The sequence below is a fragment of the Delphinus delphis genome, chromosome 13, assembly GCF_949987515.2.
Source record: "Delphinus delphis chromosome 13, mDelDel1.2, whole genome shotgun sequence".
Classification (NCBI taxonomy): Eukaryota; Metazoa; Chordata; class Mammalia; order Artiodactyla; family Delphinidae; genus Delphinus; species Delphinus delphis.
In genome coordinates, this window is record NC_082695.1 from 24,289,971 (window position 1) to 24,305,701 (window position 15,731).

Sequence of the window (15,731 nt, forward strand, 5' to 3'; positions counted from 1 at the left end):
AGGGGGCTGGGACATCCCAGTGGCTGGAGGAGGTGCCTGTGGCCAGCAGGGGGCGCAGTGCAGAGTCCCAGAGAGGGGGCTGGGCCAGACAGCGGGGAAACGACTCAGGGCTCCAGAGCACTGGGCAAACTGTCCTCCCTGATGTGGGACCCTCCTTCCTGTGAGGCCCGGTCACCCAGGAGCTCCTGGTGGCCTCCCTGACCACAGGGTTCAGATTCGGGTCACCTCCTCCGAGTCCTCTGTGGAGTCTGCCACGTCTGGGTCAGGGAGGGGCTGTTAGAAGGTGAGGAGTCAGAAGGTGTCTCCAAGGAGGAGCGGGGCTCCTGGGAGCGTCTGTGCCGACGGTGAGACAAGCGTGGGGGGCAGAGGCCCCATAGGGTAACCTGTGTGCACTTAAGCATGTGTGAAGAGTGTGTATTAGCATATTACAAATGTGTTGTTTGATTCTATTTTATGTGGATTTGCTATTATTGGTGTTAAATTTATTTTTTAATGTCTTAATATAAAACACAAGTTGTATATTTGAAAAAATGACATTTAGATTCAGTATCGATTTACTAAACCAGTATAAATATTTCTTCGTTGACATTTCTTTTGGAACATTTGGATCGATATTCACTGATAGTGGTTTGTCAGTGTTCCTCTTTGGTGTTCAATTTATGTGCTGTATGTATAACTGTTTTAACTGCTATCTCAAAAGAACTAAGAAATTTTACATCTTTTTCAATGTTTTGTAATAAATACACAAAGCAAATGTATTGGAACCATATGATTGCTGAAGATTTCTTAGCTATTCCCAATAAAATGTATATATCATATCTTTCAGCAGAAATTCAATAATAATTCTTTTACTTTGGAAAGTAGTGCATTTACGTATTTTCTCAAATAGAGCCAATGTTATATCTTCATTGAAAAGCATGCATTTTAATCTCTTCTTTCCTACCAGTTATGTGTTATTTTTTCCATTTTCCACATGTTACCAGCTGGCAGCACTGTGGGACTGCCCTGGGGTCCCTCACAGCTCAGGGAGGACCTTTCACTCCAGGAGCTGGGCCTGGGGGCGGGGCCTGTGCTCCCTGGTGAGGACTCAGCAGTGTGTACTCTCTGGCTGGCAGAGGCCCCTGAGCAGGGACCTGCGTGGTCTCAGCAGGTGCTTCCTCCCAGGGGGTCCCAAGGGGGAAGCTGCCCTCCATCCCCTTGAGTCTGGGCTGTGAGCTGAGCTCCAGCACCAGGGCTCAGGGAGGGGCTGGGTGGGCCCTGGGTAGACACCCGTTTGCATGGGAGCCCCTCCTCTGGCAGAGGCTAGGGGAGAAAAGGAGGCCTGGGGCAGCCCAGCCTCACTGTGGGGACCGGGGGGCTGTGAGCACCATGGCCTGGACTCCTCTCCTGCTCGTGTTCCTCTCTCTCTGCACAGGTAAGACAGGTCTCAGAGACCAGGGCCCATCCCAGCCTGAGGAATTCCTTCTGGCTCAGGTCCCCAAGTAGCTGCCTCCTGTCCCTTCTCCTCATCTGATGTGTCTGTGTCTGCAGGGTGCCTCTCCCAGCCTGTGCTGACTCAGCCTCCCTCCCTCTCTGCATCTCCTGGAGCATCAGCCAGACTCACCTGCACCCTGAGCAGTGGGTACATTGTTGGCGGCTACCACATAGTCTGGTACCAGCAGAAGCCAGGGAGCTCTCCCCGGTACCTCCTGAGGTTCAAGTCAGACTCTGATAAGTACCAGGACTCTGGGGTCCCCAGCCGCTTCTCTGGATCCAAAGATGCCTCGGCCAATGCAGGGCTCCTGCTCATCTCTGCGCTGCAGCCCGAGGACGAGGCTGACTATTACTGTGCTACAGTTCACGGCAACACTGGTACTTACACTGTGCTCCAGACCCACAGGGAAGTGAGACTAAAAGCTCCCCTGTGCCCTCCCCCTGAGACAGTCACTGCTGCTCTGCCTGGACCACGTCTAACTCAGGGTGACCTTCTGTTGTCACTTCTGAATTTCCTGAGAATGACAAATCTGACCCTGTCATATGCTTTTCCTCCCCTCAAATCTGAGACTGACCCATTGCTCTGATACCTCAGCCGGCTCATGTTTTCACAGACAAAACTTCCATGCTCAGAGATAAAAATCTCCAAGTGGGGACTTCCCTGGTGGTGCAGTGGTTGAGAATCTGCCTGCCAATGCAGGGGACACGGGTTTGAGTCCTGTTCTTGGTAGATCCCACATGCCGTGGAGCAACTGAGCCCGTGCGCCACAACTATTGAGCCTGTGCTTTAGAGCCTGTGAGCCACAACTACTGAGCCCACGGGCCACAACTACTGAGGCCCACGTGCCTAGAGCCCATGTTCCGCAACAAGAGAAGCCACCGCAATGAGAAGCCCGTGCACCGCAATGAAGAGTATGCGAGCCCCCGCTCGCCACAACTAGAGAAAGCCCACGCGCAGCAATGAAGACCCAACAACGAAGACCCAATGCAGCCAAAAAAAAAAAAAAAAAAAAAAATCTTCCAGTGGAGATGTTATGAGTGGCAGAGAGAGGTTGGTTCTGGCCCTGCCTCACTCAGACTCCTTTTTCACTTGATAATAAATAAAATTTCATAGGATACCTGTTGTGTCATTTTATTAAAATGTCCTTGATAAAAATACAGTATTTACAAAGATAAATATAGTATTTCAGAAATGTTACACTTGTCAATGCAAAATTAAAATAGAACATAGGTTTTCCTTCAGTTAAATTCATGCACTAGGGCTTCCCTGGTGGTGCAGTGGTTGAGTCCGCCTGCCGATTGAGGGGACACGGGTTCATGCCCCAGTCCCACATGCCGCGGAGCGGCTAGGCCCGTGAGCCATGGCCGCTGAGCCTGCGCGTCCAGAGCCTGTGCTCCGCAATGGGAGAGACCACAGCAGTGAGAGGCCCGCGTACTGCAAAAAAAAAAAAAAAAAAAACATCCTGCACTAATTTTAAGTAATGACCTTACATTTTGGCAACGCATTTTGGTAAACTGAAAATCTCACAGTCACACACCATCTGTGTAACACACACACGCAGTGCTGGGCAAACTTCAGTCAGGCTGTTCTCTTCCAACCAAACACTCCCCTAACTATGTCTTTTCAAACCCACTATTGGGGCTCTGTTGATCCTAACAGCCCCACGTATCAGGCTCCCTGGGAACAGATGCTGCTCAAAGCCCTTCAGAGTCTCAATAAAAACTGCCAAGAACATCACTAGGCCCTGTTCACTGCAGCCTGTGACGTGTGCCTGCAAGAGAGATTCCCAGGAGGGAGTCACTTCGTAAGACACGACACGGGGGACGGTGGGTCTCGTGTGTGGAGAGCTTCACACACAATAAAGACTGAGGCGTTTAGGAATTCAGGGTCACCCCCAGGCTTCTCCCCACACCCTCACCCCCTCCACAGAGAGGAACTCCCTCCTCCTCAGGGCTGAGGGGACACACAGAGGAAGGGGGGCTCTGGCCACCAGGGACAAGTCACACAGAGGAGAGGACCCGCTGTCCTGCACAGAAGGGGACGGGCCTCCACGGGGCCAGCACTGCTCTCACTTGATCCTGATCTAAGAGGAATTTGGGTCACAGACGGCCCCTCAATCCTGACCCCTGGGCAGCCAAGGGCGCTGTGGACAGACTCACCCTGAGGGGTCTGAGGGGAGCCCAAAGATGGCTCTGAGGTCACGGGGGTCACTGAAGGGGCACCTGGAATGGCCCTAAGGAGGAGACAGTGCACAGAGCAGGGGGCAGGAGTTGACCCTGAGGGGCTCTGGCCACCAGGGCACACGGTGTGTGTTTCAGGGCCTGGACACCAAGGGGCGCGCGGGGGCCATTCCTGAGGGTCTGGGGGGGACGAGAGCTGGGACCAGCCCCCCAGCACTGCCTGGTGGTCTCTGCTCAGGGCTGCCTGCTGTGACCTCCCACCCCTGGGCCCCACTCAGCCCCGCCCCTGCCCACCCCCTGGCCACGCTCAGCACGGGGACCTGACCCAGGGCCCAGGGAGGGACCAGAGAGCTGGTGGGGGGGGGGTGTCATTTGCATGAATGGACCCTCCCTCTCTCAGAGTATGAAGAGGGGAAGGAGAGACTTGGGGATGCTCTGCTTCAGCTGTGGGGACACAGAAGGCAGGACCCCGTTACCATGTCCACCATGGCCTGGTCCCCTCTGCTCCTCACCCTGGTCGCTCACTGCACAGATGCAGGGACAGGGGAAGGGACCCCGGGAAGACCATGGGCCCTGCTTCCTGCTCTTGTGTCTGGACCCCAGAATCACCATCTCTGTCTCTTCCACTTGCAGGATCCTGGGCCCAGGCTGTGCTGACTCAGCTGCGCTCTGTCTCTGGGGCCCTGGGCCAGAGGGTCACCATCTCTTGCACTGGAAGCAGCAGCAACATCGGGAGCAATTATGTGAGCTGGTACCAGCAGGTCCCAGGAACGGCCCCCAGACTCCTGATCTATGAAAATAACAAACGACCCTCGGGGGTCCTGGATCGCTTCTCTGGCTCCAAGTCTGGCAACTCGGGCTCCCTGACCATCACTGGGCTCCAGGCTGAGGACGAGGCTGATTATTACTGCCAGTCTTATGATGACAGCCTGGATGGTCACACAGTGTGCAAGCCAGGGGGGAAGTGAGACAAAAACCTGCTGTCCCCCCAGCACTGGGGCTCCCGGGGCAGAACCATCCTCTACCAAGTCAGCTGCTTCCGTTGTTTGTTTGGCCTAAAACTGGGGTCTGAGACCCACACCAGGGAACTTGGTCCAGAAAATCTGTTTACATCTTAATTCTGTACCCCGCTCCCTCTGCCGCCCAGGCTTTTCCTAGGCAGCAAAACTGTCCAATTTTTCTCAAATTGAGCAGAATCCCTGGATGCCAGGGTAAGGTGCCCTGGGGACAGAGTCCATGATGGGTTAGGTCAGAACCAGGGGCCAGAGTCCAGCTGTGTCCGAATCAGGACACATCAGACTGTCCAGTACGTATCCTGGGACCAGCAGCTCCCAGGATTGGGCCCCAAGCTCCTCATCTCTGATGCTAGTGGGGGACAGACAGTGGTCCCTGATCAGTTCCCTGGTCCCAAGTCTGGCATTTGGCCTCCTTAGCCATCACTGGGCTGAGCTGATACCAGGCTGCTTCTCCCGCCTTTCCTGTGACAGCCTCTCGGGCTCACCCAGAGCTCCAGGTGAACAGGAACCGAGACCAGGACTCCTTTCTCATCTGCGGGAGGTGGGGCCGCCAGCAGCTTCCTGCTCAGGCTCTGGCTGGAGCTTCTGTTGCTGCTTCTGCTGCTGCCCTGGGTCCACGTTCATCCCTGGGGGCCTGCTGGGGTGTGGAGCCTCCTCTTTCCCCTCTGTCCTCAAAGTCCCTTCAGCAGCCCATTCCTAGGAGGGGTCTCAAAGGAAACAGAAAGGCCATGTGCCCATCGCTGGGGATGCAGCATTCTTTGCCCTGAAGCTCAGGGGCTGAGGTGGGGGGTCGGTGGAGGTCATCTCCGACCTGAACTCTGACTCGGGAACCCTGAGCCTCCATCATTGGGGTCATCTGCCAATTCCCAGGAGTTTCTAGGGCTATGACCCCCTCTCATCAGCCCTCAGGATGAACGGCTGTGCTTTGCTCACAGGGGAGATTTCTTCGCACACTTTTGCACTGACACCAGAGCATCTAAGGTGCATCACACATTTGGGTCTTTTGGAACAACTACCTCTCCATGTCCCTCAGTGATCCAACCATTGATTCCTCCTGTTTAATTGCGGTGTCTAACACTTGCTGAACGGTGCTGAATAACAATGGAGCTAAAAGTCACATTGGCTGCTCCTGATTTGTGGCGTTTCCACAACTTATCATCATCAGGCCCAATCAGAGGATAGCGGGTGCTCTTACCATGTATGTTTCACAATCACTACATAAGTTCTTGATACATTCATGATGTTTTTCTCAAACTGAAAAGAAAAAGTGTTTTATGCTTTTCCTTTCCCCCATAATTAGTGGAGGCAGCGCTGGGCCATTTCAGTTCCTTAGATGGTCACACCAGGGCCGCCCCTTTGTGTGGCTCATCTTACTGTCTACGGACGGCAGACCCCACCTCAATATTCCCACCTGCTCCATTGCTTGTTACCTGCCTTACAAACAGGAAAAACAACTCTTATCACAACCCCATACCGGGCTCTAACTAGGATCTTCCACAGTGTTATGAGGAGTAATGACCTACAAAAATTTCTTGGTTTTCTAGTTACTAAAAATGAAGAAGCAAAAGGATATTTTAAAAAATGCCATTCATGAGGGCATCAAAAAGAATAAAATACTTAGGACTAGGATTAGCCGAGTAGGTGAGAAGCTTACAAACTGAGCCAGAAGGAGTTCCTCAGGCTGGGATGGGCCCTGGTCTCTGAGGCCTGTCTTACCTGTGCAGAGAGAGAGGAGCATGAGGAGAGCAGGTGTCCAGGCCATGGTGCTCACAGCCGCTGCTCATGACACAGAGCTGGAGCTGGGCTGCCCCATTCCTCTCTTATGCCTCCCCACTGGCGCCACAGAGGAGGGGCTGTCACGCAAATGTGTCCCCACCCACTGCCTCTCCCCCATGACCCCTGACAGGGTCTGGGGCCCTTGTAATTTTTCTTTTTGCAGAGAAAAATTAAAGCAGATGAAGATAAGGGAAAGGAGACCCGTGTTCATAGATTCGATGACTTCTTACTGTGAAGGTGTCGATCAATCCTGCCCAGTTGATCTGCGCGTTCAAAGCAACCCCATCATATGTCCCCAGACACTCGGGGATGTGGCCTGTCCTGTGGGGTGATGTGCTCTAGGCGTTATGAACGTTGGGAGATCTTGGAGTCTCTGACCTGTGCTTCCTTAACACTCTGACATCTCAGGGTCTTTGCGGGGACCCGGGGTTCAGACCCTAGCATGTCCTCTGGGATCACCTTCACCCCTGCTGGCCTGGCTCCCCCGCTCCAGGGACCCGGCCCCTGTCCTCGATCCCCATCCTCCCCCTGTGTCTGGTACACGGGAGACAGTCCTTAAATATCTTCTAGAGAATGAATGGCTGGCTGGCTGGATGAATGAATGATGCAGCTAAGTCCCTCATCGGGTGACTTACAGCCCCTGTGTCCTTCCTCTAGCGGAGGACATGAGTCCCTTGTCCTGAGTTTTACTAACATGTTTCCAGGCTTTCCTACCATGGGTCTCTATGTGACAAATGTACACACACCCACCCCCCAGTCCCAACCCCTGCCCTTGCAGCTGCCCTCACCTGTGTCAGTCGGGCATCCACCAGACATCTGGACCACCCGTTCCTGTCCCACGGCCTGGGGTCAGCTGGTCACCACCCTGTGTCCCTCCTCAGGCCACGTGCCATGTCACCCCTTCCTGTTTCCTCTGTGTCCTGTTCGTCCAGTCTCCCCAAATGTCCCCTGGCTGGTTCTCTCTGTCCCAAGTTCTGTCCCAGAGTTTTACTCAGAGCTCGGTCTCTATCTGGCCCCACTGAGGACCAGCACCGCCGGGATTAAAGATCTCCCAGCACACGGGGAAGTGGCAGGACGGCCCGAGGGGTCCCTGCTGGGTGCCCAGGCCCTGCTCCATCCCCAGCCCTGCGCCCCAGGGTGTGTGCAGTCTTCCCCCTGACTTGCTCTGGAAGGACCAGCGTCCCCTCCTTCTGTGTCCTCCTCTGTGAGCGTCCTTGTCCCCTGGAGCTCCTGCTCACAGCACCAGGGCCAGCCCGCCTCCTCTGAGCCCCCGCGTGGGCAGATCCGCTGTGCTCCCTGTTCCCTGAGTCCGGTCCTCAGCTCCGCAGCTGTTCCCACGCCCTCCTGGATCAGGATGTCACGTGTGCCTCCCGCTAGACCGCCGCCCGCGGAGAAGGGACCCGAATCAGTGAGGCTACACCAGGACCACACCTGCCTCGTGCCCCGTAAGGAGGAGTCACGTGTGGGAAACGCAGGGGTCAGGGACACAGGTGACCGTGAGATTGTGGACCAGAGCGAGAGGAGGAGAGGTTGGCCCTGGGACCAGCAGGGGGCGCTGTGCGGCCATCTCTGGTGGATCGGGCAGGACAGGGGCGCCCAGCTGGGCAGACCTCCTCTGCCGGAGGCCCAGCTCTGCTTCCTTTGGGGAGGGGGCAGCTGTGTCCTCTCTGGGCCTGGCCGAGTCCCCTGCACGTGGCCCGTGTGTGGTCCTGGAAGCTGCCTCCTCCCCGCCCCGGCTCATGGGGGAAACTAGTGCATCAGGCAGGTTCCCTGGGTCCAAGGGCCCCAGACCTGTCAGGTGTCATGGGGGAGAGGCAGTGGGTGGGGACACATTTGCGTGACAGCCCCTCCTCTGTGGCGCCAGCGGGGAGGCATAAGAGAGGAGTTGGGCAGCCCAGCCCCAGCTCTGTGTCGTGAGCAGTGGCTGTGATCACCATGGCCTGGACCCCTGCCCTCCTCATGCTCCCCTCTCTCTGCACAGGTAAGACAGGCCTCAGAGACCAGGGCCCATCCCAGCCTGAGGAATTCCTTCTGGCTCAGGTCCCCGAGTAGCTGCCTCCTGTCCCTTCTCCTCATCTGATGTGTCTGTGTCTGCAGGTGCCTCTCCCAGCCTGTGCTGACTCAGCTGCCCTCCCTCTCTGCATCTCTGGGAGCATCAGCCAGCCTCACCTGCACCCTGAGAGTGACATCAGTGTAGGTGGTAAAGGCATATACTGGTAGCTGCAGAAGCCAGGGAGCCCTCCCCTGAGGTACCTCCTGAGGTTCAAGTCAGACTCTGATAAGCACCAGGGTCCCCAGATGCTTCTCTGGGTCCAAAGAGGCCTCGGCCAATGCAGGGCTCCTGCTCATCTTTGGGCTGCAGCCCGAGGACGAGGCTGACTCTTACTGTCAGGTGTATACAAGTGGTGCTGAGCACCGTGACAGAGACAGATGGCGAATGGGACAAAAACCCTGGGCCCCTCGTTTCCAAGCTTTGACACGTTTATTGAGGTAGTTAATAGCTTTACTGATAAGATCAACAGAACATTTCTGATGTAGACCGGTGCCACACTAGAACTCTCTACTGTCTATGGAAAATGTGACAACTCTAGAAAGTTTAAACGAACATACTAAAATTTATACCAAAACTGATAAATGAAAAATGACAGTCACTTACATGCAGAATTCAGGACATGTTTCCAATAGTAAAGAGCAATGGAACAGAAGGTGAAACCCATCCAGAGGGCAATCCATGGTACCACACATTTCCTAGGAAAGATGTGTGTGTGTGTGTGTGTGTGTGTGTGTGTGTGTGGAGAGAGAGAGAGACAGAGAGACAGAGAGACAGAGAGACAGAGAGACAGAGAGAGACAGAGAGTAACCCCGTGCTCATCCTGGCCCCCAGGCTGTGCTTTCAGCCTCCAAATGAGAAGGCCAACTGCAAACATAAGGCGTTTGACATGTCTCTACTGCAAGAGTGAGATTTCACCAGAGATCAGTGTCAGCGCTGCAGGAACCAGCAATGAACCTGAATGTAGAGACTGCGTGGTGTGAATGTGTGGCTTTGAAAATAAAATGGCATCAATGGGTCAAACATGGATGTAGCCTTGGGACCTCTGTAGACGGGCACTCAGACATTTTTTTAAGTGTTGTATTCCTTCATTTTTTCAGAGTCCAGCAAAGTATCCATGTTGGTAACAGAATTCTGATGGTTCACCCCAGTTGGAAATGTATGTATTTCTTGTAAAGAAATATTAGAAGGATTTTTAAGAGGCTTTTTTTGGACATTGCATCACTATGGATCCCAAAATAAGTCTCCTTGTCCCTTATGAGAGCTTTCTGAATCATGATGTTAATTTCAAAATAAACTGTGCCAAAAACCTTAGAACGGGAGAAGAATAAAGTTTTATAAAATTTCTCGGTACCATAAAATGTGCTTGAAATGTTACACTCCTTTTAAAAGTTTTCCAGCTTAGTAATTCCAGACTCTTCCCTTGTGTTGAATTTAAAGGTGAGAGAGTTTGCGTGGCCGTTTCACCCTTTTTGAAGTGATTTTCCTTCAATAATCAGTATATAAATGTCATGATGCAGTGACCCACAGCGTGGCTCTAGCCAACTGTCAAAAAGATGCTCACTGAACGTGCATCTTTCAATCTGTGTTACTGCAGTTTCACATTCTGACTCCTATTTTGTTTCAAACAATTCACCAGTGTAGATGTACGACCCATGGAGGGAAATGGATTCAGTATTTGTTTATTTTCATACCAACATCACCATGGGAAATTACCCGTCGGGTATTTTTTTCACTTACTAGAATTTCATTTTAGCCACGCCCATAGATACGTAGGGGCATTTCATTGTTGTTGTAATACACATTCCCTAATGAGAAACGATGCTGAGCCTCCTTTCCTGTGCTGATTTGCCACCTGCATATTTGGTTGGCTGAACTATCCAATCTTGAGAGGCTGACTTCCTTTCCCCTCTCCCTCTGCTCATAGACAGACGTGGGGACCAGTCTTATACACCAGGTCTGACACGGACCCCTCTTTCACTGTCTATTTCTCCACCACAGGCATCCTTCAGGCCCTCAGGTGCTCTTGTTGGCTGATCTGATTCCAGGTTAGTCCTGAAACCGAAACCGTGTACAAGCCCCTGTGTCCACGTCTTTTGAAGTAAAATGCTGACTCAGGAGTGAATGATTGGGAAACGTGAAGATGGAGAGACAAAGAATAGCTGTTGGGCTGGGGAACTGGTATCAATTTAGACTATAATTCTGCCACATCGCAGAATCACCAAACTCCCAGTTCCTGCAGAATCACCGAAATCCCAGTTCCCTGAAAGATGAAGGTAGATAAAGGCCTGACACACATTCCTAAGTTGTTTGTACGGGAAGCAGAGCCCCACCAGATGAAAACTGCTGATCACAAGCACATAGACCCTAGACTGGTTGGAACCAGAAGGTTGATGATGCTTGAAACGTCACCTTGATGCCAACCTATCCGAGAATTGTCCACGAGCTGATTATGCCCTGATCCTTGAACACTATAAAACTCCTCACTACCCCCTCCAGGGTGGGTCACACAGACTTGAGGGCATTAGCCCGCTGTGGCCTCCTTGCCTGGCAAAGCAATAAAAGCGACTCTTTTTTACTTCACCCAAAACTCTGTCTCCGCGTTTCTATTTGTCACTGGTGAACAGAGGCCGAGTTTCAGCAGCAAGACGTTGGCTCAAGACAAGTCGTCTGCTGTATGTCACAGACCTTGTCTCCAGGGTCCAGAGTCCTGCACGGGGCAGAGTGAGTCCCCAGCCTCTCCCCAGCGCCCCCGTCCATAGCCCCCCTGGGCCCATCACACCAGATGCCTCTTCTGGGGTCCTCGCTTTTCTGCGTCTGCAGAGATGTTCTCATTCTCTTCCCCCTTGAGGATCCCCCATAAAGTGAGGATTGACGTGACTCAGGATGCAGCCTGAGTGGGAGGCAAACTATGCTTCTCACCTTCCAAGGCTCTCTTCACCCTGGGCAGGTGGCCCAGACTCCCCTCTGCCCCCCTGGCTCCACCATCTCTACTTGGTCACCAGCTGTTACCTGTACTAGTCACAGTCTGCAGCTAGTCCCTCAGTGGGGAAACCTCTGCCATCACTTCTGCACCAGCACCGGCCTGTCTGAGGCTGAAATGTCCTTTTGGATCTTTAGAAAGAACTGCTGGTCCTTCCCATCAATGCTACGTCCTCACCATTGACATCATTTCATTCACTGACTTTCTACTACTTGCAGAATAATTGAATAATAATGGAGCTAAAGGTCACCTTCGCCTGTTCCTGATCTTTAACCACCCTAAAATCCTGGCTTAAGGACTAGTTATCTGTGTGTGTGTGAGATAGTGTGTATTATCATATTATAAAGGTATCTGTCTGTTTGTATTTTTATGTGGATTTTTTAAGGAATTGCTGTTAGGTTGGGTCAAAGTTTCTTTCGTGATCATTTAAGACAATAATATATTGTATTATTATTGGTATTATATTAAAGTATTTCATAATAGGGAACCCAACTTGTATCATGGGAGTAAAAGTATCAATTTATTAATCTAGTAAGAAATCTCTGTTCATATTTTATTTAGAACATTTTCATCAATATTTAATGTTACTATTCTGTAATAGTTTTGTGTAAGGAGTCAGGTGCTTTCATCACTGTTATATGTTTTCTATAAGAACTAGGAAAGTGTATATTTTTTCAAACTTTGTGAAAAAATATGAAGCAAATAAGTCGGAACCATCTGATCTCTGAAGTTCTGTTCAATGTTTCCTGTGAAACTATCTGTATCTTATGTCATTCTTTGGAGCAGTTCCATAAAATTTTCTATTTTCTAAGGAAATCGGTCTGTTACTCATGTTATATCTGATGCAGACAATGTTGTACCTTACTAGGCAATGATGCATTTTAGAGGTGTTTTTACTATACATTTTCTGGGATTCTTTTTCCCACATAAAACCAGCAGGGTGAGCTGTGGGACTGCCCTGGATCCCTGCACAGCTGCTCAGGGAGGATCGTTCACTCCAGGAGCTGGGTCTGGGGGCGGGACCTGTGCTCCCTGTTGAGGACTCAGCAGTGTGTACTCTCTGGCTGGCAGAGGCCCCTGAGCAGGGACCTGCGTGGTCTCAGCAGGTGCTTCCTCCCAGGGGGTCTCAAGGGGGAAGCCGCCCTCCATCCCCTTGAGTCTGGGCTGTGAGCTGAGCTCCAGCACCAGGGCTCAGGGAGGGGCTGGGTGGGCCCTGGGTGGACACCCATTTGCACGGGAGCCCCTCCTCTGGCAGAGGCTGGGGGAGAAAAGGAGGCCTGGGGCAGCCCAGCCCCACTGTGGGGACCAGGGGGCTGTGAGCACCATGGCCTGGACTCCTCTCCTGCTCGTGTTCCTCTCTCACTGCACAGGGAGGGCCAGGCCGCGGGGACCAGGTCTCAGTCCCCAGCCTGCATCAGCCCGTGTGGCTCAGACCCCTGGAATCTTTCCTCCAGCTCCTGCCCCATCTCCCCGCTGTGTCTGTGTCTGCAGGTTCCGTCTCCCAGCCTGTGCTGACTCAGCCTCCCTCCCTCTCTGCATCTCTGGGAGCATCAGCCAGCCTCACCTGCACCCTGAGCAGTGGGTACAGTGTTGCCAGCTATGTTATAACCTGGTACCAGCAGAAGCCAGGGAGGTCTCCCTGGTACCTCCTGTCCTACAACTCAGACTCCATTAAGGACCAAGGCTCCAGGGTCCCCAGCCACTTCTCTGGATCCAAAGAGGCCTCGGCCAATGCAGGGCTTCTACTCATCTCGGCTGCAGCCCAAGGACGAGGCTGACCATTACTGTGCAATCTGGTACAACAGTGCTCCTCACAGAGACGCAGGCAGATGGGAAAGTGGAACAAGAACCTTAGCCTGTCAGAACCTTTTTCATGACAACTTTTAAATTTCACATTAAATTGTATATATACAAAGTGTACTTGGAAGTACATTCTGGTTTGTAATGGATCTACTCCCAATTCTTAATTCAACCCTTCTTAGTTTCCTGAAAACTTAGAACAAAAATAAAACAAAATAATTCATGATGGCACTGAAATACTGCCTGCTTATCCATGTGTAAGCAACCAGAGAGGTAGATCTGGCCTTTCTTCTTACTATAAAGAAATGAGTCATTCCTCGTTTTATCTTCAGCAGAGCCCGGGGACCAGCCCAGCAGGTGGACCGTCCACTAAAGCGTGGACTCTGCTCCTTGAGGGTCAGAGCAGAGAACTTGAGGTGTCAGGGGTACAGCTGACACCTGTCAGGACCCAGGGGACTCCCGGGAGTGGGTTCTCTTGAGCCGACAGGTGCTGGCTGTGTCCTCCTCTCCTCTCTACCCCACTGGAGGATTTCCAACACTGCAGGGTGGGGGTGGGGCTGGGAACCGTCAGGAGCAGGGACTCCCCAATACATGCCTGTGCCCCTCCCCCTGTGACGCTCCTGATGAGCCCAGATCCGAGAGCACCTTCTCCTGCACAGGGAGCAGCAGGGACATGGGGGTTATCATGGCAACGGTGACAAGAGATCCCAGACAGAGCCCCTACCTTTGTGACCCAGGACACAGGTGAGTGACGTTGGGGGTTCAGCGCTATTCTCTGGCTCCTGGCTTGTCCGCACGGCCTCCTTGGTCACCTCTGGGCCCCGTCCTGATGAGGAGGCTGGTTATCACATATCTAATCACTACCCACCACCACAAGGGACTCCTGTGCTCTGGGGAAGTGAGATAAAAATCTGCCCTCCACACCCCTGTCTGACCCTGACTGTGACCGACGCCAGCTCAGCTTTGGCCTCTGCTGTCACTTGTGCTGTTGAATCCCGAGACTCATGCTTTCATCCTGGTCCATCTTTATGGCGTCAGTGAAAATGTCTCTATTCCTTACTGGTCTCTCAGTACAAACACAACGACTGTGGGCCCAGATACGAATGATCCACCACAGGTACGGGGCAGGATGACGAGGAAGCAGAGGTCCAGCATCTGTGCCCTGGGAGACCCAGGGGGCCTCTGCCAACCCCCTGCATGTCCCTCTCCTTGTCCAGGCTCTGTGCTCCTGCCCTGAACCTTGACACCTAAGCAAGCTGGGTTCCCCCCTTTCCTGGAGCTTTCACTCTGAGGAGCTCCTCGTCTCCAGGTCCTGGGAGACCCTCCCCATTAAGGACACGGCTTTCAGACCCGTCACTTGCTTACTTTCTCCTCTTTCGCTTCATGACCTGTCATACCTTTCCCCCTCTGGTCCTTTGTTTGGGGTGATATTGGATAAATATCACTATTTTGGACACAGACCTTATATATCCACCCCTATTAAATCTATGGAGTTTAACAAATGAACTTGACCCGGATCCAATAAGTTCAGGTAACAGGACATAAGGGTTTCTAAGTCCAGCAATGCAGGGGGAAGCCCTGGAAAGGATGAGAGTGCCATTTATAGTCACAATCTTTTTTTGGTTTTTTTGTGGTACACGGGCCTCTCACTGCTGTGGCCTCTCCCGTTGCGGAGCACAGGCTCTGGACGCGCAGGCTCAGCGGCCATGGCTCACGGGCCCAGCCGCTCCGCGGCATGTGAGATCTTCCCGGAGCAGGGCACGAACCCGTGTCCCCTGCATTGGCAGGCGGACTCTCAACCACTGTGCCACCAGGGAAGCCCTATAGTCACAATCTTTATATCAAACATTTTACTGAGAAAGATTATGAAACTAGACTAAAAATATCTTAAATACATCAGAGTCGCAAATAAATACTGTCAGTATCATTCAGCGGTTAACAAGACCCATGGAAGTAATCAAGAAAAAGACACGTTTTCCGCGAGAACATCATATTCTCACAGCAAAGGCAGAAATGAGAACAGAGACGTGCAATCAGGGCTGGGACGCTACCTGGAGACCTTACAAACACAACAGCAACCGCATATCAACCTGGGAAGGTGACTCAGACAGAATCATGACCAGGTATGACCCACGGGTACGCTGGGAATTTTAAGCCTGACACTTGGTTCAAGGTGGTTATGTTCTGGTAATGAATCCGGGAGCAGGTCAGATCAAACTCAGACATCAGGGAATCCTGAAATTCCTGGCACATCAGCATTCCATTTAGGGGTATGGAGGTCATTAGTGACCTGGAGAAATTAATATCTCAGCCCCAAACTACACAGAGGGGACGCATTCTACTGCCCTGAATGGTGACATCAGAAAGATCCAGCTGCCAGTGTCAGAAAGCCCTTCCAGGAGGCTGCATGTGTGAACTGGGAGGATGTGGGTCTGAGTCCAGCAGCGGGCAC